General features: G+C 37.7%; 1 long non-coding RNA gene across 1 annotated transcript in view; it reads right to left on the reverse strand.

Moving 5' to 3' along the window:
• The window catches only part of LOC149744445 (uncharacterized), a 99085-nt gene that overhangs the window by 23903 nt on the left and 47842 nt on the right, over nt 1-27340 (reverse strand). The window contains exon 1 of the long non-coding RNA XR_016391163.1: nt 1-27340. This exon is cut by the window's left edge and continues 18024 nt beyond it; it is cut by the window's right edge and continues 47842 nt beyond it. This is a non-coding gene — a long non-coding RNA (uncharacterized LOC149744445).

A 27340-nucleotide genomic window follows, 5' to 3' on the forward strand; every position in this document is an offset into this window, starting at 1 on the left:
AGATTTGGTCATATTACTGCCTACCACCCTCCCCCCCGCCCCCAGACCTCACGTAGCTACCCTTTTTCTTTTTTTTTTTCCAGAAGGATATAATCTGTGAAAAAACAAATTTCAAATGAGTAAATTTCGAAGATCGAATCAACTTTATACAATGATTCATGAATTGGGCAGCATCCCAGCTAACAAGTAGAGAGGCACTCTGAGGACCTGTACAAAATGGAAGGTTTTTAAAGGCAAAAGGGGAGTGAGACAAGGAAGTCGAAAACAAAAGGAAGGATTATTTCAGGCAAGGTCACCTTGTCACCTGAAGATTACCTCATTAGTGTGGATCAGGAAATTCCAGGCCAATCGGTTTAAAATGTCAAGCCTGGAAGATACAGAAACTGTAATTAGGTTAGGTATTAAATCTTGGTTTGCTGATGTGGGGCTGAGCACAAGTGACTCTATTCGGGGCCTGTTGTTTCTTATTTAAAATAAGTCAAAAGTTTTAAACCTGAATTTCAAAGTCTCTGCAGATCTTTCTAGTCTCTGTTCCCACTATTTATTTACTCACAGGTTCAACTCAAAGGTCAGTGTCAGCCAGGTCTTCTTATTTCAGACCCTAAATAGTGAGAAAACAAGTCATGTTGACTTTATTTTCTGACTTTCTGGAGAATTCACTCTAAGTGTATTGCCTAAGCCCTTATATTTTATAGGAAGTCCTCCTGTTAGACACAAAATTATGAGAAATCATAGCAGAGATTTCTGATACGCATTATATTACTAAATGGGCCCAAAGCCCATGAAGAAAATTGGTCCTTCCAATAAATACTCTCCCTATATTACTGCACAGAGTTATTTTCCTGAGGTTTTACGGCAGGGAGTCTTTTACTTGATATTTTCAGAGCTATAGGATGTTAAGATATTATTCTGCATCTTATACTGTTTTCAAGTTACCTTTTCTGTCAACTTTTCTTACCTTTATGGCTCCTAATCTTTGTAACCAGTCTCCATCAACAAAATCAAGCTGCAGAAAATAAACTACAGATAAGGCTCCCTGACATGGTAATGGGATTTTCACTGCTTCCCTTGAATTTTCTATGTCAATAATTTTTGCTGCCAGAAATTTCCTTTTGATCCTCATATCAGAAAATCCTTCCATGTGAATGGCAACTTACCACATTAAAATATTTAAAAAAGCAACTTGTTAGCAATTCATTTTTCCTTTGGATTGTATTGCCTTTCACATATCAGTCATATTTTATCTTGTGATTACTCTTGGCACTTGTGTAGTTAAGGTGTATTATTTGCTCTATTTTTTTTTTGTCCTTATCAATAACTTATTTCAGTTAATTGTTTTGAGGGCTTATTAAGGTTCCTTCACCCCAGACCATCATGAATACACTATAAATTGAATCCAAAATGTATGCAGTATGGCACTTCTTGGTCCTCAACATCTTCAGTAGATCTTTTTCAAATTTTATTTTAAAATTTGAATAAACTCACTCTCACTTCTTATGTCACCTCTACTCCCTTCAGTGGCTAGGGATTGAGATAAGTGATGGAACTGCTGAGGCTCTGTGTTTACAAAAGTCTTACGAGGCAGTTCTAGTCTACTGAATTATATCGGAAGTTGCTTGCTATAAAGGTACAGCCAAGGCACCACACCATGTACCTCTCCTCCAGTGTCCCAGTTCTCAGTTCTCCCTAGCAATCCAACAAGAAGGCTCTTGGTACATCTCAAATCCAATATGTCCCTCACTGAACTTTCTGTCCTCTTTCATTACACATCCACTCCACCTCATAACCTCTCTATTCTCACTATCATCCCCAATCTTGGCCTCCAGAATAAAAGCACTGAAACCCATCTTCAATCTAGTCATACTTACATTTCCAACCTTATTTACCATTGCCCCCTCCATAAACCACATACTCCAACCAAACCGAACCATTGGTTATTCTCTTATGACATCTATTTCTTAGTTCTATTCTCATGCTGCACCTTCAGGAAGTAACTCTATTCTCTCTCCTCCATTTGTTTATGTCCAAATCCTATCCATCCTTAAAAGCGGAGTTCAAATGCCTTGTGCAAAATATCGTGTCTTATAACCCTGGAAGTATCCTCTCTTCTCCAAACTCCTATGGCATTTTTTCTATGTTTTTCTTTCATACGTGCCACTTTCTTCTGTAACTTTGGGGGATTGATGAACATACCTTATTTTTCTTAGCAGACTGCAACTTCTTGAGGACTTGATCCATTTCCTTACAAAATCATCTTTTTTTACTCTATACAGTGACTGACAAGTACTTTTCACAGAGAAGGGAGGCACTGTCATGCATTTTCTTAATTACTTCATGTAATAACTCTATAAGCTCATATTGTTTTTGGCCACTTTATAGGTAAGAAAATGTTTCATGGGAGAAGTAACTTGCCCCTTAGATGGGTTAAACGGATATTTAATGATACTGAGTAAACAACTGAGCAAATAGATCACTTCGTGTGAGGTGTAAAGGGATTTTATACTAAAGGAAAGATATGCTTCATCTGCCCAAAAAAGTTCACAAGCACAGTGGAGAAAGAGATCTGTTCTTGTTTTATTTTGTTTTTGTGAATTGCTTCCATGGGTAAGTGAGATTGCCATGCTTTCCTATCATTTGCTCCTGTGATGATACAAGTATCACAGAAACACTAAGTGAGTAAGGATAAAGAGAAGTGTAAATTTACACATGCAACCAATTTCCCATAATGGTTAGACATCGTCCCTCTCAGCAATAGTCTTCTGAGTAAGCACTTTTAGCCAGCTGCCAGTCTAGAAAAGGGGCAAACACTTTCTACTTTCTGGAAAAATGCATGAGTCTTCCAACTGAGACTTAGGTATTTTCCTGATGGTTGCAGATGGGTGAAACGACTGATGGCTAGAATTCATCTTGATGAATTGCAAATGGATGTTCACCATCACACCAGGCTTTCTGAGTGTGGATGCCAAACAGAGAAGTTTCCCCACTTTTACCTTTTAAAAAAGAGTTACCTACAAAGAGGGAAGAAGTGAGGGGAGACATTACCTGGCAATGGAAAATGCTCCTAGGTTCTTTATAGGTATCGCATTAAGAAGTGTGGCTGAAAGGTTGGCACATCCTGGTCCTTGGACTGGAGATTTGTCAAAGCTGGTTGAGATCTGTGATCTCCTCTAGTCCAATCTCATCATTTTACTACTGGACAAAGTGAAGTGACTTGCCCAAGATTACAAGAAACACAGTGACCGAGGCTCCAGTGTTGCCTCCAAGAGCAGAAAGTAGAGGAAAATTGAAGAAGCTGCTATGTTAACTGTAAGAGAAAAAGCTGAAAAATCAGTCTAGTTCAAACCCAGTGTCGGGGATCCTTACATCTCTTCTAGGAAAAGAGCATGACCTTTGCACTAAGAAATACAATAAATTTTCTGGTTCTGCCAATTACTGTATCCTTAAGCAAAGCAGTTTCCTCATTTGTGAAATGTGATTTTTACAGTTACTTCCTTTACAGGGTTGTATGGAGGGTTACAAGAGGTAAAGTATTGAGACAAGGTCTGGGAAGCAGTAAACCATCAATAAATGTCGGTTCTACCTTCGATGAGTTTAAAGTTGAAATTCAAAAAAACAAAAAAAAAACAAAATTAAGGAATTGAAAGAGAAAAAGAAAGCCAAGCAATGTCTTTTTCAATCAGTAGAGTCCTGTGAAGACAATCTGAATCATATTTCGTCTCTTGGACAAATAACAGAGGATATAAAGGAATTAATATAATATAATTTTTTATTAAGTGTTTTAAGACGTACTGTCAATCCAAACCTGGCCTTTTTCCCTTTGCCCAGAAAACATTCTAGCCACAATAGAACTTGGAGCATGATCAATCTAATATCTTCAATAGTTTCTGGTGTGTGCATACTTTCACATAACTTTGTCTGAAAGGCTCTCAGTGGAGTCTCTCACCACCTTCCTCTAATGGGCAGCAGCTGCCTGGAAACAATCCTTCTATATTACTCACCTTATCAGACCGCAATAAAACAGCTCCCCTCATTCTACCCTGGGAAGACTATCTGTTCTTTTGCTATTTGTAATGTTGACAGTCCCTTTTAGGGTAGTTTTTCCTACACCAGATGGTTCTGGCTTTTTAGCGTTTTTCACCAACTAGCTAATTCCTCTCTGAGTTTATCTGAATTTTAGTTTGTTTCTTTATGCACAATTTTCTACTCTCTCCTGGAATCCTACTTGGCAGTGATCATGAGAAGCAGCTGTCTGGCCTGGGCAGTGACACAGAGACACTGGTGTCATCATGGCTCAAAGCTTGTCATACCCACCTAGCTCAGCCCACTCCTCTTGTTGCTTTTGTAGTCAGATTTCTGATTCAAGCACCATATCAGTTTTTGTACTTTAAAGGGACCATTGTTTTTTTTCCGCTGTTCTCCCATTGGATACCCTTTATTGGATATGGGGGAAGGGGGTAGGCAAATGATGTGAGTTTGGTCTCTGTACCTTTGTAATTTTTAGAAAGCTCAGCCTTCCACCATATCTATTTACCTATCTCTGCCTCGTTCTAACTCCTCAATTGCCAGAGTGATTATGATAAATCTCTGAGTCAAACTGATAAAGAAATATTTAATACTAAGAGAAAAAGAATGGAAGAAGTAGCAAAGGTAATTACAAAAAGATCCCAATATTTGATGCCCTAGCGGCTTTAAAATGTAAGATAGTGATCTAGATATTTACTACTCAGTACTGGAATTTAAAGTAGAGATGATATTAATCAAAAGTATTGACTCATGGACCTTTTTGTCATCTTCTCTATATATTTGATATTGAAGTATAGTAAAATGAAACCACTCAGTGGACTCACAGTTATAAATCCTGGTCTCAAGTTCTGGATCTGGCCTATGTAACCTTGGATTAGGCATACACACACACATATTTTATATGTATATATATGTACTATATATATATGTATATATATAGCTTGAAAAAATGTACAGCAAAATTATAATAGACGTTTCAGAGACAAATTGGAATACTTTTTAAAATTCACATGTGAGAAATCACGAATAATGCAACAAAGGGAAAAGTAATTTTAAAAATTTAAATACTCTGAAAATAGTTGTACAGTTGTATGTGTGTCAGAAACTAGCTATTCATCAAACCCAATTTCTCCTCTTCTTGGGCTCAAAGACAGACTGTACTTCCCAGTATCTCTTGCAGTTAGATCTGGCCATGTGATTAAGTTGGGGTCAATGGTATATGAGTGGAGGGGAGGCGCACCACTTCTAGGCTTGACCCATAAAAACCTCCACCATGAATCCTTCATTCTCTTACCTCTTCCAGCAAGGACAGCCAACTTGGAAACCACATGTTGCCGATCTATGAAGCATCACTGCCTAGGAGATGCTGCTTGCCAATTAGAACACCTGTTTAAGAATGGCACGGGCAAGAAATACACTTCTTATTGGGTTAAGCCTGAGATAGGGGGTTTATCAGTTAAAAACAGCAGCAGTGACAGATGGTAAACTCAAGGGGCAGGTTGCCAAGCTGCTGGAAGTGGCATTAGTCTGATATTAATTGGGAAGAGCCCAGTGCTGACAGTTAACTGTGAAAACAGGCCTATATGAGGCTCAGCCAATGACTGGTTGAGACATAATCTGGTCAAATCAGCAGTGCCAGCAGGGATAAATTTTGAGGTCCTTAGAGGAGACTTCTGCCAATCCAACAGGCCAGTAAAGATTCCTGAACCATAAACAAACAATTCAGAGGGTTGTGATGATCCCTTTAAAAGAAAATGTTTGCTTCTGGGTATGTCCATTATGGAAAATATTCCTGTGAACTCTACATTAGAATTTGAATACCAGGAAATATCAAGAATGGCAGGTCTCAGACTGTCTCCTTTAATTTAGACTCAAATTTTTATATTTCTGTGAAGGCTTAATTGACCATGGAACTAAAATCGTGCACAGCTACCGGTCATTTTTTTTTTTTTTTACCCCATCAGACTTTTATTACAATAACAATTTTACAACATAACAGATATAGAAAGCAACCAACATCTCTCCATAAATATTTTCCAGTTCTTGTCCATATGCATTTCAGTTTTACAAAGATATGGTTCTAGCATAGTGTAATTTCGCACTTTCAATTTTTTACTACACATTACAAGATAAGTACTTTCCCTGTCTTCCCTTTTAACAGCTGCTTAATGTTTCATGGTTTGTATCTGTGAACTCATTAATGATTCACCCATTGTTGAATGTCTGAGCTACTTTTATGGTTTAATAATTACAGATAACTGTGAAGTGAAAATATAAATATGAAGTCATCCTTTTTTTTAATAGAATAAATTCATCAACACTAGCTAAATATTGACATATGTCGTGAATTTTTAAAATTTATTTATTTATGGCTGTGTTGGGTCTTCGTTTCTGTGTGAGGTCTTTCTCTAGGTGTGGCAAGCGGGGGCCGCTCTTCATCGCGGTGCGCGGGCCTCTTACTATCGCGGCCTCTCTTGTTGCGGAGCACGGTCTTCGTGGCACGCGTGCTCAGTAGTTGTGGATCGCGGGCTCCAGACGCGCAGGCTCAGTAATTGTGGCTCACGGGCCCAGTTGCTCCGCGGCATGTGGGATCCTCCCAGACCAGGGCTCAAACCCGTGTCCCCTGCATTGGCAGGCAGATTCTCAACCACTGCACCACCAGGGAAGCCCTGAAGTCATCCTTTTTTAAGCAGATTTTCCTTGGATAATCTGGAAATCTTGGATTTCCTTGGATAATCCAAGAATGGAATACAATAAATGTGTTAAGAGATCTTGAGACACAGTAGCAAACTGTTTTCCAAAAGGGTAGTACCTATTCATCCAGGCACAGGCAACGGATTAGATTTCTGAATGACATGTCAAGATCTCTAAATTAGAACCTGGCAATCTCCGTTTTCCATCAGGGTTTTTTTGGACATTTTAAAACCACTTTATGCCATTAGAAACAGTGGCTACCCTTGGGCGAGGAAATGACTGAAGAGGAAGCAAGCAAGGTTCTGTGGCCCTGCTTATGTTCTAGTTCTTGATTTGGAAACTGATTAGTCAGATGTGTTCAGTTTGTGAAGACTAGGAGAGCAGGACCCTTCAGATTGGAGCACTTTCCTCTATGTACGTCATACATCAATAACTGTCCAAGAGATATGCTGCAGGAATTTCATGAGAATGTCTGTCACATTGCAGAAAGACACACGAACGCTCTGGAACATTTTGCCAGGCACTACTTTGGATTGGATTGGAATTATCTATATACGTCATATGTTTTGCTATGTACCATCAAGGATGTTCCAAAGCAGCGAGTCCTGCAGGTGTTAGGAAACTGCCCCAAGTCCCAGATGACCAAACATTCTTTGTTTCCTAAACTTTGGCAGCAGTCTGATGGAGGCACCGTTAGGAAAACCAGATCTGTCAACCTGGAGCTTACTGTTTCTCAAGTTAAACTTTGGGGAACTTACCTGGTGACAAGGCCCAGGAAGGTTAGATAACTGTCCTGAGACCTGCAGCTAATTAGTGGTAGAGATAGAACTAAACCCAGGCCTCTAGTTTCCCAGAATGGGTTTTTTTCCCAACCTTCTCCCCAGCCTGAGACCAGTGTCAGACAAATAGTTGTTGACTGAAGTTCTTCAGTGAACTCCAGCGGGGCCTGGTTTAAGCTCTCGGCCAGTCAGCCTTTTTTATTGACAGTCAAAAAATTGAGAAAAATCCCAGACAAAAATTACAAAAATAAACAGTTTCTGAGTTTAACTAGAATTCACATGCCAGCTAGTGGTCATAAGTCTAAACAGGAACCTAAGATTAGAAAACGTTCCTTCTCCAAAATAAACTCTCCTAGGTCTGGTTCTCTGTGTTGCAAGGCTGTTACATGTTATTTCATATTTTCCACCTCATTAATTCCAAATGTGAGGCCAACAGAAATTTTATTCATTAAATTCCCAGGAATTTGTTTTACAACCAATTCAACAACTGAGGGTGTAGCCCTTTCCCTTCTCATTGTCTAAGCTCTTATATGTTTTAATAACTCACGCATCATTCCCCATACCGGTTATTAGAGATTCAGCTCTTCAACAGAGGCAAACTCATTAAAAATTAGAGCTAAACCCAGGGGAAAGATTAGGAGCACAACTGGTGCTTCCAGTGTGGCTGTCTGGTTACTCCACAAACCCTGCTATCTGACAATGCTCAAGTATCACACTATCACATAGGTGCAAAGTAACAGCAGTGAAATGCAATTAATAACATCCATGAAGACTGAGGCATATCAAAGATTCAATTGGTATTATAACTAAGAACATCCAAATCTGATTTATTTGATCAAAAATTTGTCCAATTGGAAGATTTCAGATTATTCTAGATACAGCTTAGCATTATTACTGCCATACGTGTTCTGCCCACAACTCCAGTGAGGGAACGGACAATGACACCTGTCCTGAAATTGGGCATCCCTCCATCCCCCTCAGTACACACAGAGCCAACGCATCTTTTAGAGGTCATTGGACTTCCCTATGGTTAAATGTGGGGCATATATTCTTTACTGCTTTTATGTTTTCTAAATAGATTACTATGCATCTATACAAAAGAATTATTCCATTTCAGTCTCTAAGAATCACTTTAGTAACATTGTCCCAAACTGGAAAATGATTTTTCTCCATCAAAGTACAGAGGCAACTCACTTTTGACTCAAAAGATTACAATAGGTCCAAACTTTACACTGAACAAATTCTGGATAACTAATAACTTTTACTTTTTGATAGTGATAATGTTTTTTACATAGCACCCTTAAAAGAAAAAATGTTAGACAGTGTGTGCCATAAGCATACAAAAATATTTTTCTCACTTTTTTAACTCAAAATATACTTGCTATAAAATTGGGTGTCCAATCAGTAGATTTTATATACACAATGTTAATCCCTAAAATAATTGTCTCATACATTTAACAAATCATTATCTCTTGCCAATATCTCTCTTTGTGATTCAAGTCTTCTGAAAAGAAGTTCAGGTTAGAATAAAAATATCTCACTGAATTATATGATTAAGTGATGAAAATCTTATATCTAAATCAAATAATGCCTTGCATTTACAGAGCTGATCTAGAGAACCTGTCACTTAATATTAGTTCCTCACAGATTTAAAATTCCTGTTGCCATAGCAGACATATTTATATGAGCAAGGAATTGCTTTCCTTTAAAACTCTTAGATGTAAGAGTTCTTCATTTTGTTAGATACAAATTGTTTTAATTTCATGTATGATAAAAGACAACTGTGTTTTAAGTCTTATCATCCACCCAAATATTTTCTTATTACTATGGTTTAATGTTAACACAACAGATATTTTTCTACGTGTGTTCTACTTCTGATTGGGATAGAGAAAGTTGTGAGAGACTTTCACCTATTGCTTCCACCACATACTTCCCTTTGCAGGTCCCTGTTTATCTACAACCTGGAATTCAGGTTGAGGTCCACCAAAAATAAATTTTGCTGGTCTGTATTAAATGGGATTGCAACGCGTTCCCTTGCCAAATCTGATTTCACAAATGAGCAAAATGAGAACCAGGTTCCTTCCACTATGGCATGGTCTATTATTCTTAGACCTGGGTCCTGACTTCCGCATTGGCATTGTTCTTTTATTCCTGAGTATTGTCTGCCTACTCCCTCTCCTTTTGAGTTCCTTGTCTTAGTACAGTTCCTTCAACTTCTAGCACGGAGGCCAAGAGAATCAATCAAGACAAAAGTCAGTAAGTATTTGTGCTTTTAAGACCTGCGGACCCCTGACTCAGATGCAGTGCCCTCTGGGCATTTCCTCACCAAATCCTGGTCACTTCTATTAGTAACATCAGCAAGCACCCTGGAGCATTACCAGTCACTGGGCACTGGAGCAGACCTGGTGTTCTCCATTCAATTCCCCCTGATGCAATGCCTTGAAGTCTATTCTCATACTCGAGAGACATGATCATTATTAGTATTTTGATAGAAGCATATTTCATCTTTTCAATAAACAGAGTAGCCTGGTTTTGCCAAATGAAAATAGGAAATTGGCATCATGAGAGTAGAGGTGTTTAAAGTTGAACATCCCTTAAAATGATCCCCAATATGATAGGGGGTGTGGAATCTTTTTAACTCAAATCAAAACCTATTTGTTCGAGTCTACAGTGCATGGGGATGGGCTCTGTGACACATACGTGGATAAATAATTTTCCTCAAAGGTATATGATCTGACGGAAAGTGCTTCCCGCAGGCCCCATGAAAATGCTATCATTGACTGAAATGGAGTTTTAGATAACTTTTAAAAATTATGTCATTATGTGCCTGAATTAGTTTTCTATTGATGTGTAACAGATCATCACACAGTTAGCAGCTTAAAACAAGACCATTTATTAAGTCATAGTTCTGAAGGTCAACAGTCAAGGCACAGTAAGACTGGGCTCTCTGCCTAGGATTTTATGAAGCTGAAATCAAGATGTTGACTATGCTCTCATCTGGAACTATGGGTGCTCTTCAAGCTCATTCACATTGTTGGCAGAGTACAGTTCTCTGTGGTTGTAGGACTGAAGTCCTTATTTCTTTGCTGGCTATCAGCTGGGGCCCACTCAACTCTTGGAGACTGCCCACAATTTTACAACAAACAATGGAGATCTTCAATGGAGCTAGCAATGGAGAATCCCCCTGGTGTCAAATTTTTCTCATTCTTTGAATATCTTCCGCTAGCAAGAACCCCATCCTTTTTGTTTGTTTGTTTGTTGTTGTTGTTTTTGTGGTACGCGGGCCTCTCACTGCTGTGGCCACTCCCGTTGCAGAGCACAGGCTCCGGACGCCCAGGCTCAGCGGCCATGGCTCACGGGCCCAGCCGCTCCGCGGCATGTGGGATCCTCCCAGACCGGGGCAGGAACCCGTGTTCCCTGCATCAGCAGGCGGACTCCCAACCACTGCACCACCAGGGAAGCCCGAACCCCATCCTTTTTAAGGGCTCATCTGATTACCTGTCAGGTAATAACCTGTCAGGTCCATAAAGGATAATCTCCTATTTTCAGGTCAACAATTATGGGACCTCAATTAATCTGCACTTTTGCAGCAGCACTCAGAGTTGTGTTTGATTGAATAACTGGGAAAATTGTGTATATACCAGGAATCTTGGAGGCTATCTTAGAATTCTGCCTATGACAGTGCCAGAATACAAGTGTGTTAAATCATTTTTTTACTAGAGGAGGTTGTTTAATCCAAATATTTTCTATCCTACCTTCTTGCATACTTATTTATGGAATTCGATTTTTATTGCTGCCATTATAAATTCCCCCAAACTGATGACTTGAACTTTACAAATATATTATCTTACAGTTCTATAGGTCAGAAGTCTGACACAGGTCTTACTGGGATAAAATTGAGATATCAACAGGGCTGTATTCCTTTCCAAAGGCCTTTCCCAGCTTCTAGAGGCTGCCACATTCTATAGCTCAGGGTTCCCTTCCCCCACCTTCTAAGTTAACAATGGTCCTTCTCATGCTACCATCTCTCTGGTTGTCTTGCACCAGGGAAACATTGTCTACTTTTAAGGACTCAGGTGATCGATCAGGTTAAGGCCACCTAAATAATCCAAAATAACTTCTCCATCTCTAGATTCTTCTCCTAAGCACATCTGTAAAGTCCCTTTTGCCATGTAAAGTCACATTCACAGATTCCAAGGATCAGGGCATGAACTTTTTTGGAGGCCATGATTCTACCTACCTATCTTTCAAAATAGAGGCCTGGGGACCTCTCAGCCCATTTCATTTTTTCTTTTATTTAAACCATATCTTCAAAGACCAAAGAACCATGGCTTAGAAAGCATGTGATACATATATCTAATGGACAGTATTTCCTGGAATAGTGGATATTGAGCATTGTATAATGACATGCTTCACAACTGATACAGCATGATAATCCAGCCAAAGATAAGAAAATTTGTCAAAAGATACAAACTTCTGATTATAAGATGAATAAGTTCTGGGGAGCTAATATTCAGCATGATGCTTATAGTTAATTATATTGCATTATATACCTGAAAGTTCCTAAGAGACTAGATCTCAAATGTTCTTATTGCAAAAAAGAAATAGTAATTATGTAATGTAATGGAAATGTTAGCTAACGCTATGGTGGTGATCATTATTGCAATATATAAGTGTATTGAATTAACTGATTGTATACCTTCAACTTACACAATGTTACATGTCAATTATGTCTCAATGAAGCTGGAAAAAAAAAGAGAAGTTGTGCTTAAGAGGAAGATAATAAAATTCAGTAATACATGCAATTGAAATTGTGAGCTCCAGTTTTTCCTGAAGTGTGCTCCATGGGAATTAAATTTCTATGGCATTAATAGTTGTTTCACAAGGAGCCATGTGCATACCATGAACATACGTTTGGGAAATGTCGAGTTAAACAAGTTAAACTGATTCCCTCTCCAAGTCCTTAATGTGCTAATGTACATTGTGAATCTATAAGAGAGTAACATGTGCTCTTATTGGGTCAAAAAAAATTGCTTTTAAAGGGTAAATCAGAGTTTGGGAACTGGAGTTGTCTATTTATTTTGCTGCACTTCCTTCTGCTATTGTTTTCAATTGACACTTCGTTGCTTGTTTCTCTTCTTTTTATTCTTCCCTTCCTTCCTTATTTGTTTCTTATCCTCCTTTCTTATTTCCCACCTTCATTCCTTCCCTTATTTTTTTAAAAAATTTATTTATTTTATTTATTTATTTTTGGCTGCATTTGGTCTTCATTGCTGTGCACGGGCTTTCTCTAGTTGCGACGAGCGGGGACTACTCTTTGCTGTGGTGCGCGGGCTTCTCATTGCGGTGGCTTCTCTTGTTGTGCAGCACAGGCTCTAGGTGTGCGGGCTTCAGTACTTGTGGCACGTGGGCTCAGTAGATGTGACTCGCAGGCTCTAGAGCACAGGCTCAGTAGTTGTGGCGCATGGGCTTAGTTGCTCCGCGGTACGTGGGATATTCCTGGACCAGGGCTTAAACCCATGTCCCCTGCATTGGCAGGTGGATTCTTAACCACTGTGCCACCAGGGAAGCCCCTTCCCTTATTTTTTAACCTAGAGTCATCCCCTAATATAAATGAGACTTAAAATGCATGCAGTTGCAAAAAGGCTTGGTCTGGTTAAAATCAGAAATACAAAGAACTGTTGTTAAGAAAGAAAATGGGAGAAAAAGCTACAGAGAGGATGATGCTTATTGAATCTTGACATTTTGATTGTGTTTCCCTGATTTATTGGACACAATAAGACTAAACATTTCCTGAACAAAGGATTAAGGATTTATTTCTTTTGCTTTATCTCCTTTTCCTTTTAACTTCATAATCTTTCCAAGTTTGTCATCCATTCAGTCCCAGTTACTCTTCAGAGGGGCCTTAACAACCCGAATAAATTTACCACTAAGCTATAATAAAAGTTCCTTTATATACTATCACCAGGCAAGGAGTGATTCTGATTTATTGAATATTCTAGATAGCTTAATCCAAACCATAACACTAACATTTGCTTTTCAGTTTAATCGTTTTTGGCACACTATAAAATTTATAACACAATTCCTTCATTACTAAGAAGAAGATGTTAACTATTTCTAATGATATCATTTTGAAAAAAAAATAATAACATGATGAAAATCAAATATATGTTTATGGGATGTGGACAAGTGTAAGGCTACTTGACACTATGCTAAATGGCTCCAAAATATTGTTTTCCCATTTGGTTCAAGTGTCTCCTTCCTCATCCCACTTTCTGCTCTGTCACACTGTCTGCTTTTGAGACTATCCACTCTGCTTTGATCACTCTTTTTTTTTTTTTAAACATCTTTATTGGAGTATAATTGCTTTACAATGTTGTGTTCATTTCTGCTGTATAACAAAGTGAATCAGCTGTATGTATACATATATCCCCATATCCCTTCCCTCTTGCGTCTCCCTCCCACCCTCCCTATCCCACCCCTCTAGGTGATCACAAAGCACCAAGCTGATCTCCCTGTGCTGTGCAGCTGCTTCCCACTAGTTATCTATTTTACTTTTGGTAGTGTATATATGTCCATGCCACTCTCTCACTTCATCCCAGCTTACCCTTCCCCCTCCCTGTGTCCTCAAGTCCATTCTCTACGTCTGAGTCTTTATTCCTGTCCTGCCCCTAGGTTATTCAGAATCTTTTTTTTTTTTTTAGATTCCATATATATGTGTTAGTATATGGTATTTGTTTTTCTTTTTCTGACTTACTTCACTGTTTATGACAGACTCTAGGTCCCTCCACTTCACTACAAATAACTCAATTTCATTTCTTTTTATGGCTCAGGAATATTCCATTGTATATATGTGCCACATCTCCTTTATCCATTCATCTGTCAATGGACACTTAGGTTGCTTCCATGTCCTGGCTATTGTAAATAGTGCTACAGTGAACATTGTGGTACATGACTCTCTTTGAATTATGGTTTTCCTCAGGGTATATGCCCAGTAGTGGGATTGATGGGTCATATGGTAGTTCTATTTTTAGTTTTTTAAGGAGCCTCCATACTGTTCTCCATAGTGACTGTATCAACTTACATTCCCACCAACAGTGCAAGAGGGTTCCCTTTTTTCCACACCCTCTCCAGCATTTATTGTTTCTAGATTTTTTGATGATGGCCACTCTGACCAGTGTGAGGTGATACCTCATTGTAGTTTTGATTTGTGTTTCTCTAATGATTAGTTATGTTGGGCATCCTTTCATGTGTTTGTTGGCAATCTGTATATCTTTTTTGGAGAAATGTCTGTTTAGGTCTTCTGCCCATTTTTGGATTGGATTGTTTGGTTTTTGATATTGAGCTGTGAGAGCTGCTTGTATATTTTGGAGATTAATCCTTTGTCAGTTGCTTCATTTGCAAATGTTTTCTCCCATTCTGAGGGTTGTCTTTTCGTCTTGTTTATGGTTCCCTTTGCTGTGCAAAAGCTTTGAAGTTTCATTAGGTCCCATTTGTTTATTTTTGTTTTTATTTCCATTTCTCTAGGAGGTGGGTCAAAAAGGATCTTGCTGTGATTAATGTCAAAGAGTGTTCTTCCTAGTTTTCCTCTAAGAGTTTTACAGTGTCTGGCCTTACATTTAGGTCTTTAATCCATTTTGAGTTTATTTTTGTGTATGGTGTTAGGAAGTGTTCTAATTTCATTCTTTTCCATGTAGCTGTCCAGTTTTCCCAGCACCACTTATTGAAGAGGCTGTCTTTTCTCCATTGTATATTCTTGCCTCCTTTATCAAAGACAAGGTGACCATACGTGTGTGGGTTTATCTCTGGGCTTTCTATCCTGTTCCATTTGATCACTCTTATTTGATCAGCCTTATTTTAAATATCTTCCAGGTCTATTTATTAACTAGAATTTTCCCCTTTTCCTATCCACAGATTTAACTCTTTGGTGGTCTAAGAAAAATCCTATTTTCCATTCTAATATTCTTTTAATCTGCTGTCATATCTTCCTCTTCTTTTCACAGCTTATTAGCTGGGAAATATTACATGCTTTACACATTTTGACTCACGTAACCCACACAAGAATCCTGTGGTGAAGACTTTATCACTTTACTCAGTGGAGTACTTCAACTCATATAGCTTAATGACAGATGGCGCTGGAATTCAAATGTACATATATCTGAGCCAATATATAGTCTCTTAAGTGATACCAGATACTTTCTAATTGTCAAATCCACAGCTATTTCTTCAACATTATCCTTCAGGAGCAGTTTGAATTGTTGATCACACTCTTTTTGAAGCAATATTCTCTTGTTTCCTGATACAATATAATGTTCTATTTCCATGAAACTAAATAGATATCCCAACAAAGTAACAACAACAAAAATAAAGGACTAAGTCTAAAAATGTCTATGAAGAAAATAATAACACAATATTAAAACTCCTAAAAGAAGATCCAAATAAATGAATAGCTATGTAACTTTCATGAACTGGATGATTTTGTGTCAAAAAGATGTCACTTCTTCAAATTAATCTGTAAACTCTGTTAAGTTTGGACCAAAGCTCCAACAGATTTTTGTGTGTGTGGTAAACTAGAGAAATCTACTAAGGTTCGTATGGAAGAGCAAAGAACCAAGAATAGTCAAGTTGATTTTGAGGCAGAATGTGATAAGGAGACTTTTCCTATCAGCTAGGACCACTTTAAATATTCATTAATTAGCACTGTGAGGCAAGTATAGACAAACTGGCTAATGGATTAGAACAAAGAACCCAGAAACAGACCCATGTATTGCTCACCAGGCAGAGGTGGGCAATACAAATCAAAGGGGGGAAAACAGACTGCTCAAAAAACAGGTTGGAAAATTTGATTATCTATATAGGAAAAAAATATATATATGTATATATATTAGATTTCTACCTCACACCATATACAAAAATCAATTCTAAGTCGATTCAACTCTTAAATGTGAAGATGAAACTTTAAGAATTTTAGAAGAATATATATGAGAATATAGTTGTAATCTTGGAGAGGGAAAGTTTTCACCGATAAGACACACAAAAAGGACCAATTAAAAGGAAAAAAATGGAGGATTAGCTGTATTAAAATTTAAGTCTTATGAAGAATGATAAAGTGAAGAAAGAAGAGAACGGGATACAGAATAGCCCTTGTATACCCTGCTTATGGACATCTGCGAATTAAGAATTTTCTTGTGCAACAGAGATGGATATTATCATGGGGTCATAATATTTTGGATGATCTTTATTTTCTAATTTATAATATTTTTAATGGTGGTAATGGTGATATGTATGTGTACATGTACATGTATGTGTTTTATACTGAGTATGTATAATATTCATAATAAGATGAAGCAAATAAACCATTTGTATAATATTTAATTGTTTGAAAGAATAATATTTGTGGAGAATTATATCAAGTTACTTAGTCTATTCTCCCCTCTAGTAGTCTGATAAGTACTCTTGAATTAGACACATGAAAAGCCCCTTAAACTATATTTTAATGGACCCCTGCAGAGGTACTCTATGCTTCGCTGGAATTCTTACCATATTTGTCAGAACATGTTATAAAAAATAGCTCCATAAAGTTCAATAAACAGGTGGGATTGTTTCAATGCAAATAACAAAAATCCTTATGCAATCTGGTTTAAGAAAAAGAATTCACTGGCTCTTTTGCTGAAATGTTTGGAATAACTCTGGATTGAGTAAGAGTCTTCCTGCATTGAGGAGACAGAAGTGGGCGTCTGAGGAGGGTAAGGCATCTAGAGTTCACATGGCAAAGTACCAGAAAGGAGAGGGCTGCAGAGACAGAGATTTGGAGAGTAACAGAGGGCTTTCCTCAAGTCCTCAGCTGAACACTCATCAACACAAACTATGAGGAAACTACTTAAGTTCAAGGAAAGAGCCACTCTAATGGAGCAGAATAATCCCTAGTGCCTATATATTGTACTTTGTGTAAATTTTACTGCAAAGTATACAGAAAGTACACATGACTAAACAAATGATGCATAGGGAACATTCTCTTTTGACCTCTAACAAATTAGTATGAAGTTATTGTGTCAATATTTATCAAAGGCTAATCAAACTTGAATATTAGTCATTACTGGTAATGTCCTTAAATGTTTACAATCATAGACGTGTATTGCTTTCACCAAGTAAATCTAATAAGAAAGTGTATTTCGGTGATTTCCATAATTTATGAAGCATTCTTACAAATCGATTGAGGAATAAACCAAAAAATTAATAGAAATAGGAGCAAAACATGCATTTTATAGAAAAAAGATAGTTTAAAATTTTTTGAAGTTTTTCAGTTTTATTTGAAATCAACAGAATAAGAAGTAAAACAACACTTTATTTTCACCTAGAAGATTAACAAAGATCAGTTTTACCATGTTGATGAAGACTCACTGTTTTTCATTTTTGATAGAAGTATAATTAGCAAAAATTTCTTTGGAGGGTAATTTGACAGGATCAAAATTAAATATGCAGATACCCTTTAGCTGAGCAATTCCACTGCTAAAAATGTATCTAACAAGTATATTTGAACATTACCAAAGACATATATACAGGCATACTCACGGCAGCATAACAATATAAAGATCTCAAAGAACTCTAATTGTCTGTCAATAGGGGACTGGTTAAATAAATAACATTACGCCTACATAAAAGAATAGTGTACAGCAGTTAGAAAGAATAAAGTAGATATATATACATGTTGCTGTGAAGGTATCACTAAGATGTTCTATTTAGTAATACATATGTGTATATTACAGAACATATATAGTGGAAGAGTAAGTATTCAATAGAAATACTCTCATTATGTAAATACATATGTATATACGTGAACAATTGGAATTTTTTACTAAAGACACAGAGAAACTGTTGATGACAATCACCTTCCTGAGTCTAGGTCGAAAGGGAGACTCAATTACTGTGTACTTTTTAGTATTGTTTGACTTTTCATTATGTGCTGCAGTATTTTAATAATAATGACACTAATGATAAGTTACCTTCACTAATAAGGTTTTTTGTATCCTTAAAACGACCAAAACAGAGGGCGGGGGGACACCTAAATTCACACACACAGCTCTCAAAAAGAGGGTCCAATTCAAAGGAAAGTGGTCGTGTTTCATGTCTTTTAGTTTTTTTTAACAATGATTGCTCTAAAACATTCTCTGCTCAGCAGCTTCAAAGTGCTGAAGGCTTAACATATAGTTTTTTCTTTTAATCTTAGAAAAAGTATAATATGGGATACTGTCTGGGAGTCTATGGATGCTATAATGTGACAGGGTTTAATAATTTTTACAATATTTCCTTTCCTAGTCTCCTTCTGTAGTTCTTTGGAAAACTGACAGCAATTATTAGTCCTTTGCCAAAAATACCAATGAATTCAAGCCACTCCTGTTGTGTAGTCCAACAGTTTATATTCCAGATTTCCTTATATTCTAAACTACGCCAGATTTTTACCTACTTAGTAGGCTCAAAAGACACAAATTTGCTAATCTAAGTTGTGATGACATACATAATAATTCCTAAAAGAAATTATATTTTCTGCATTGAACTTTTCTGATTGAACTTTTTGAAATCACCTTTTCAAACCACACTATATTCATAGATTGCAACCAATTCTATTTCCTTAGCATACAATTCCATCTAAAGTGACTCTACCTGAAAGTGAGAATTGTATGTGTGTTTCTTTGATTAGAAATATTAATCTTTCTGAGAAGAATTCAGTTCTCCTTCCTGGCAGTAAAATACCACTTACAATGCCTTTAATTTGAAATCTATTAGCTAAAAACATGTTTGTTGTCAGCTAACATTTTCTCGAAAAGAAGACAGCCTCTTATTTAATTACTTGGAAATTGGTTATTCAGAAGTATTCTAACTGGAATTTTAATAGTGGTTAACTGACAACTCACCCAAGAAAAACAGATCCAATTTTAGTAATAATTATCCAAAAATAAAAAAACATTGAAAACAGGTTTTGAGTTCAATATACACCCTGAGATTCATCTTTTTTTAGGTATCCTGATTAACTTAGGTGGAAGAAATATTGATCAACGGCAGGTAACCAGAGGAAGAAAAGGGGTATAAATTGGTGGTCAGATGAACTTGAACTGGGGCTTGAATCCCACCTCTGATACATACTAATAATTTGACCTTGGGCTATAATCTGTAAAATTGTATTAGTAATAATAATATATTTTTCTACAAGACTGTTGGGGAGACGCTATAATATGTGGGCTTAGTTCACAGTAAGGACTCAACCATAGCTATCTATTATTATTGATAAGAATAAAGAAGCTATTTTAGCTTGTAAGAAAAAACACAAATATATGACCTTTGGTAATAGTAATTTATTGTGAAAGAAAACAGAAAAATCATCTCGGCAACTGTATAGTCACTCTGCACTGTGGTTTCCTTAAGACTGGGATATATATCAGGCTTAGTGTTAAACCAAAATAATAGCTCAGTCTTCTGAGACACAACCTAAGTTCTTGGTGCCCTCTTTTTTTTCTTTTTTTTTGCGGTACACGGGCCTCTCACTGTTGTGGCCTATCCCGTTGCGGAGCACAGCCTCCGGACACGCAGGCTCAGCGGCCATGGCTCACGGGCCCAGCCGCTCTGCAGCACGTGGGATCCTCCCGGACCGGGGCACGAACCTGTGTCCCCTGCATTGGCAGGCGGACTCTCAACCACTGCGCCACCAGGGAAGCCCCCCTCTTTTTTTTTTTTTTTGGCATTTATGCTCTCCAAGAGAGAAGATCTGAGTGGCTCAATTAATTACTATCCAATACGGAGCAAGATATTGGGTTAAAGTTCTTGCCGAGCAACACCTTTATTTTCCACCTAAGCATGAACATTGATCCCTGGCCCCATCAGTCAAAACCAGAGGATGAGGGATATGGTCACTGATTGATCATTGCACGCGCCATGCCATGGCAACTTTAATCAGAAAGAAGGGGAGAGTGCAATTTTCCCCAGAAGAAGGCTGTGGACATGGCCAGAACATAAACCTTCACGGAAATATCTCTAGTACAAAGGTCCAGCTGGAAATTTTACAAACGTAATTACACAGTATCTAGGAATTGACTATAATCAGTTCACTTGGGTCCCCCTTCCTGTACAGTGGCCTAAAACTCTCTCTAGGAAGTAAGCTGGAGCAATCATAGGGCTCAGCTTATCAGTTTACCCTCTCTGAGGGACCAGTGCCTTGTGCTGCCTGAGGTCCAGTTTCTGAATATCATTGTTTTCTTATATATGGCCTTTTTTTCTTTAGTTGTTTCAGTTAAGAGAATAAATCTGTCCCTGTTACTCCATGTTGTCCAAAAGCAGAAGTCAGCCAGTCTATTTGATCAAAATGTTTTGAAAAGATAAAAATCTCAAAATTATGGGGGGAATAAAGGATGCCTGAGTGGATGTAGAAATTCTCAAAGGAGGTTAAATTTTAGATGAAAACCATCTGTTTCTAAGTTTTTATTTAAGCTATCATTTTTTCTATCTGAATATGATAGTAGCATCCCAGGAAGCAGTCAAGGGCTAACTAGAACTTCAGTCAGACCAAGAAAAATAACAGCTCCTCTCCATGGTCGACTGAAGGCTGCATTTTTCCAAGTCTCTCTCACACAGGGCTCAAGAGAGATGAATTGCAGGTGTCAGTATGATGGCAAGGCCCTTAGAATCTTTCATTTACCAAACGTGTAGAGTAGACTGCAGTACAAAAAGGAGAGTGTACGGATAATCTAAAAAATTAAATGAAGTGACCGAATTCCATACAAGTAAAAGCTTCTATAAACTTTAACTGTAATTAAGACATAAATCTAGATTATTTCTATCTCTACAGAAGAGCCTAAGGAAGGTTAAGGGTCCTTAACCCTCAGAAGAATGCAAACAAAATGTCCATAGGTTAGAGCCTCTGCTTTGTTTCCTTCCTGGACAAACAGCTCTGCACAAGAGTCATAGCATTCACTCTGTCATTATTACCGCAGTCACGTGTTCAAGCAACTGCTCTGTCAGACCCTGTGTTATATCCTGGAGATACAGTTACAACAAAGACATTTCTCACATATTTTTCTCTTCTTCCCAAATCCATGGGGAGAATAGGCTTGCCAAGCCTGCCTGAGAAGACTAATTCCTAGAGCTTATTGAGAAGAAATTAAGTCCCATGTCATTCAGGTATCTTTTGAGAGTCCTGTTTAAAAATAATAAAAAGCTACCGAGAGTAGAGGTATTACTGCACTCCCTCCCCAACCAGTTTTTAACAATCAACTCAGAAACATTCAGCACCTCTCCTTGGACAGCTGCCCTCTCCCCATACTTCGTCCTCACTGCACAGTGATGAGGGCACTGCTTCAAAGGTGGTTTGCTGAACTCTCTAGTCTAACGTCTTCCTCACTGACATCCTTTCTTTTCCCCCACTCTCAAGAAAACTATGCACATCTTGGGTCCCTCTATTTCTTGCCTCTCTCACCCTAAACAGAAAACTGTCACATTTATTTATTTTTTTTAATGTGGACCATTTTTAAAGTCTTTATTGAATTTGTTACAATATTGCTTCTGTTTTATGTTTTCGGGTTTTTTTGGCCCCGAGGCATGTGGGATCTTAGCTCCCGACCAAGGATAGAACCTGCACCCCCTACATTGGAAGGCGACGTCTTAACCACTGGACTGCCAGGGAAGTCCCTGTCACATTTATTTTATTTATGGTTTTGTATTTGTATTAGAATTGCAACTTTATCATTTTTGAGGATTTTGTAAAGCAAATATAACTTCACTTACATTTTGGGTTAAATGAGTTGAGTATATTGCTCACGTAACCTGAGTCAGTGGGAAAATCTATCCTAAGTTTCAAAACCATAATTCACAAATGAACCTTTGCAAGCCAGCCTCTTGAAAGCTGAGGATGTTCAGTGTCTATATATACAACCCTCTTCATACAGTTCCTATGTGCTTGCCCTTGTATGTCTCATGAATATGGGGAAGGATGCTGTGTGGTCAGGTCAAGAAGGGAATGAATAAGCATCCTTGAAAGAAAGGACACGTTGGAAAGCAGCTTTGCGCATTTGAGCAAAATAATTCAGAGACAGCTTATAAATGAATGGCTTCCTTCAATGAAACAAATTATAAAATTTCGAAGGTTTTAAAAGTGAAGAGCTCTAGAAATATCTCTAGATGAAAGGAATTATAATGAAATAAGTCCTGAATATCTCACCTGAGTTTATTTTCCTCCTTGAGCTTAGCTGTTTCACAGTTTAGCCACTAGACACCTGTCGTCATTTAAATTAAAATTTAATACAATTTAGAATTTTGTTTCTCAGTCACCCTAGTCACATTTCAAAAACTCAGTGGTTAGCCAGTGGTTAGTGGCTACCATATTGGAAAGCATAAGTATAGAACATTTCTATCGTCAGAGAACGTTCCATCGGACAGCACTGCTCTAGGATTCTTGTCTGATTCCCAACTTTCTCAAGTTCACCAATTGCTTAAACATGGACAAAAATACTTCATTTAACAGAGACAAGAAAATGATGTCAAGAGAAGGTCAGTCAATACTAAAGGAAAGAGGAAGAGAACTTAATTCTAGACAGTAAGAAAGCAATAAAGATAGTCACGTTCAAGGTAGAGGTTTCTGATATTCCAAGTTTAAAAAAAAGTTGGTACAACTTCACAGATCCTGGCTTCCTTTCCTACCCTGAAGAGTGAGTTCCATCTTCCTAGGCCCCTCAGAGCTAATTTATACCAAAACTTTTCTTATGACCCCCTACATAAGGACAAAAAAGTTAATTTCTTATGGTCTCTGCATTTTTCCTCAATTATCACAGGTACCTGACAAAAAGGCCAGTTTCAAGTTTATCTATCTGTAGTATATGACCTCAACCCTAGTTTCACCTGAATCTTATCATGTGAGGTTATTAAAGCTCTAACCTAGTAATTCATACTCCTGTTTCAGCTTTAGCACAACTAATGAACAGCACATTCTTTATGGTAAAATGGAATCATTGCAAAGACGACTCTCAACCCAGAGGGGTGAGATCCCTACAGTCTTTATAAGCTGTTATACGTTGTCAAAAATGCATTAAAGTAATTCTGGAAGGAAGAACACACATCTTTATTAAGAATGACTATTATAAAGTTTCTCACAACAAAACTCTAGCAAGTTCTATTCCCATCATTCCCAGATTATCAGTTTTTCTCTGGAGCGTTCTGTAAGCATACTCATATAAAAGTTCTGCACTAGCTTACAGGGAATTAGTCTTACACATGGATAGGCCCCGTGTGTAATAAAATCACCATATAATTAGTATAACTAGTTTTTTTTTTTTTTTTCCGGTACGCGGGCCTCTCACTGCCGTGGCCTCTACCGCCGCGGAGCACAGGCTCCGGACGCTCAGGCTCAGCGGCCATGGCCCACGGGCCCAGACGCTCCGCGGCATGTGGGATCCTCCCGGACTGGGGCACGAACCCGCGTCCCCTGCATCGGCAGGCGGACTCCCAACCACTGCGCCACCAGGGAAGCCGTAACTAGTATTTTAATAAAAATCATTTCAGTACTCACATATGGACAAATAATGAAACAGCTTTCATATGCCTCTTGTCTCTCTGAATCCCCTACCTGCATTGTATTTGCAACCTTCAGCGCTTAGACTCTACATTGAACGCCAGGTAGAAGTCAGTGGACAGCAAAGGGCCAAATGAGATAAAGAAAAACCACAAAGGCTAGAAGACCCACTAGTGGTAAATGTGTGTGTCTGGGTTAACCCAAGGAGAATTATGTGACATTGTTATTTCTACTCAATCGAGTCACCTATGATGAGAGCAGTCCCTTATCAAAGAAGACATGTGTTGGTACCAAAATGAAAAAAGAGAGGTGGTACTTTAGGTTGTAAAGAAATATTAACGAAGTGTCCATTGTGTTTTTTTATTTAACTGAAGGAACACACACAGACCTATTCATATCCTTTGAGGTTTGCTATTGACAAAGAAGGTAATAGACCTTGACATCATCTTTTTTCCCACCTTTTTATTAATTAATGGGAATTTGAGAAGGATGCCATGCCAAGGAATTTAATATGGTCCAAAGTAAAAAAAAAAAAAATTGGCATTTAGCTAACTAAAGGTGGCAACAGGAGTACATGCATATGTGTCTGACAGATCAATGAAATAGAGTTCTGAGACCCCATATCTAGCCATCATCTGGAAACAGGAGATTGGTGTCAGAGAAGAGATTATTTTGCATGATAACAGAAAACACTGTTTACAGAGTGGAGACAATGGGTAAAAGAATCTATACAGAATATGATGTGTTTAGAAAATGTTTCTCAAAGAAAAAAGAAAAGAAAGTATTTCTCTTCCTTATTTTGGAGTAAAGCTGAATCGCTTCTAAGAATTATTGTTTATCTTTAGGAGATGAGTATGCATACTGCATGATTCCATTTATACAATACTCTCGAAATAACAAAATCGTGATGGGAAATGGATCCATGGTTGCCAAGGATAATGGTTTGGAGAAAGTGTGACTGAAAAGTGGAAGCAAAGGGAGCTTATTTGGGGTGATGGAAGTTTTGTGTCCTGATCGTGATGGTGGTTGCACAAATCTATACATGGGATAAAATCTTGTAGAACTACATACATCTCTTTTAAGTGCATATAAGAACTGGTGAAATCCAAATAAAGCCTGTAGTTTAACTAGTAATTTGTTATCAATCTCCCGGTTTTGATAGTTATGCTATGGTTTTGTAACTTATTATCATCGGGAGAAGCTGGGTGAAGGATATATAGAAACTCTATGTTCTGCTTTTGCAAATTCTATGTGAGTCTGAGATTATTTCCCCCCAAAAAATTTTTTTAAGGAAGATTAAAACAAAACCCTAAACTAAAAGTATATAGGAATTTCTTGTAGATCCTTGCCAATTTTCTGTCAGTTTTAAATGATATCAAAATTTAAAAGTTAACATAAAGGATGTTGGGTTGCTTATATAATCTCTAGAGAGCCAGGCTCTGGGGCCATGCAGCCAGGCATAAAGCCCAAATAATGCCACAGATGGTCCAAGACAAGGTTGCTACCGTCACTGTACACAACAGTGCCGCTTCCAAGACTGGCACCACAGACACTGGACACGCACCACTGCCACAGTTACCTCTAGGAGCTGCCTCCACAGATCCCCAGAGAGCTTCTGAATAGTATTTAACTTTTGCACAAAAGTAGCTCCTGATTCATTTGTATATGTGATGGTTGATGCCTAGGGCACATCATGCAGCTCTAGTTGCAAAAGATGATGGGAATGTGATTATCTAGCATACATTCATAGTGAGAAGCAGGCTTTGCCTCAAAATGTGGGTGCTTCTCCAAATACAGTAAGGAGGTTCCAAGGCTCAGTCATCGAAAAGAATGACAAAGGTCTATTACAAATAATACATGAGGGACTTCCCTGGCGGTCCAGTGGTTAAGACTTCACCTTCCAATGCAGGGGGTGTGGGTTTAATCCCTGGTCGGGGAGCTAAGATCCCACATGCCTCACGGCCAAAAAACCAAAACAGAAGCAATATTGTATCAAATTCAATAGACTTTAAAAATGGTCCACATCAAAAAAAAAAGTATTTAAAAAATAAAATAAACCCAACAAATTATTAAGCCTCAAATAAATATTTCTTAAAAAAAAAAACAAAAACAAATAATAAATGGAAGCATGGCCTTTCTCACATCATTCTGCTAAGACCAAATGATCCAAATTCTTAGCCCTGTTGCGAAAGTGGTCCTGGAGTTCAGGGTAACCGACGATGCCAGGAGCCTAGTGTATAGCAGTAGGCAATGCCCTCTCGACTCAGGGATGTGAGTTGAATAGACTCAGGGCTGGATGTGGAACAAATCTCTTTTCTTTCCTAAATATATTTTGAGGAGGCAGTTGATTCTTAAGGGAACACAAACACTTGTTTGTGTGTTAATGAATATGTATCAAATATGCTGAATAGGAAAAGTTATTTTCTCACCCTTAAATAAATACAAATAATTTTCAGATCTCTAGCACAGAAAGTCAGACTTAATTCAACATTTTTTCTTTTGCTACTTAGATAATTGGTAACAGGTTTACTCAGGAAATTGTAAGAAATGAGATCGCCAGAAATTAAGATGTGAGAGAAAAAGAAGAAGAAACAGCTTACATAAGAGGCTAAGACTTAAAGGGGCAATAAATAATATCCGTAACGGTAGAACTAAGGCGAAATCATTGAAGGGATAGTGTTGGTTTTGCAAATACAAATGGCCCATATGAAAAATTATTCAGGCTTAATAGCATAGAAATATGAATATAGAAGTCTAAGTCCCATTGAGTTTCATGAGAATCATGTCAACGATTGGTCCCTGATACGAATAAGACCTCACTTAGTGCAAATCCCCAGTACTGGAGTATTCAGCAATGAATATATTGTCATTGATCTTTCTAAAATAAATAACTTGAAGAGGTGCTGGTCTTAATTTTTTTAGGGAAATAAGTGAACTTCACCAAAATGGTGATAAATCATTACTGCCATGCACTGTCAAATAACTAATATTTAATAATAAATATTGTGTCTCAATTTGTCTTCTCCTCCTGAGACTAAAGATAGTACCCCATTGAAAAACTAAGGGGAATTTTGACATTCTAAGTGTTTCTATCCTTAGAACATAAATAATACAGAAGCCACCTTCAATTTCATTTAATGTTATCGTGCTAACTAGATATATTTTGTCTTTTGCTTTAATATTTCCCAAGAATATTTGCCATAGGTATTTGATTCTTCAAATTCTTTTAAAGTTCTGTTATTGTCAGTGGATCCCAAGGAGAAATAAATCATTATTTAAATGTTAGAACTAT

This window comes from Delphinapterus leucas, chromosome 21, assembly GCF_059928025.1.
Source record: "Delphinapterus leucas isolate spDelLeu-1000000601 "Yukka" chromosome 21, BTC_Dleu_Yukka2, whole genome shotgun sequence".
Lineage (NCBI taxonomy): Eukaryota > Metazoa > Chordata > Mammalia > Artiodactyla > Monodontidae > Delphinapterus > Delphinapterus leucas.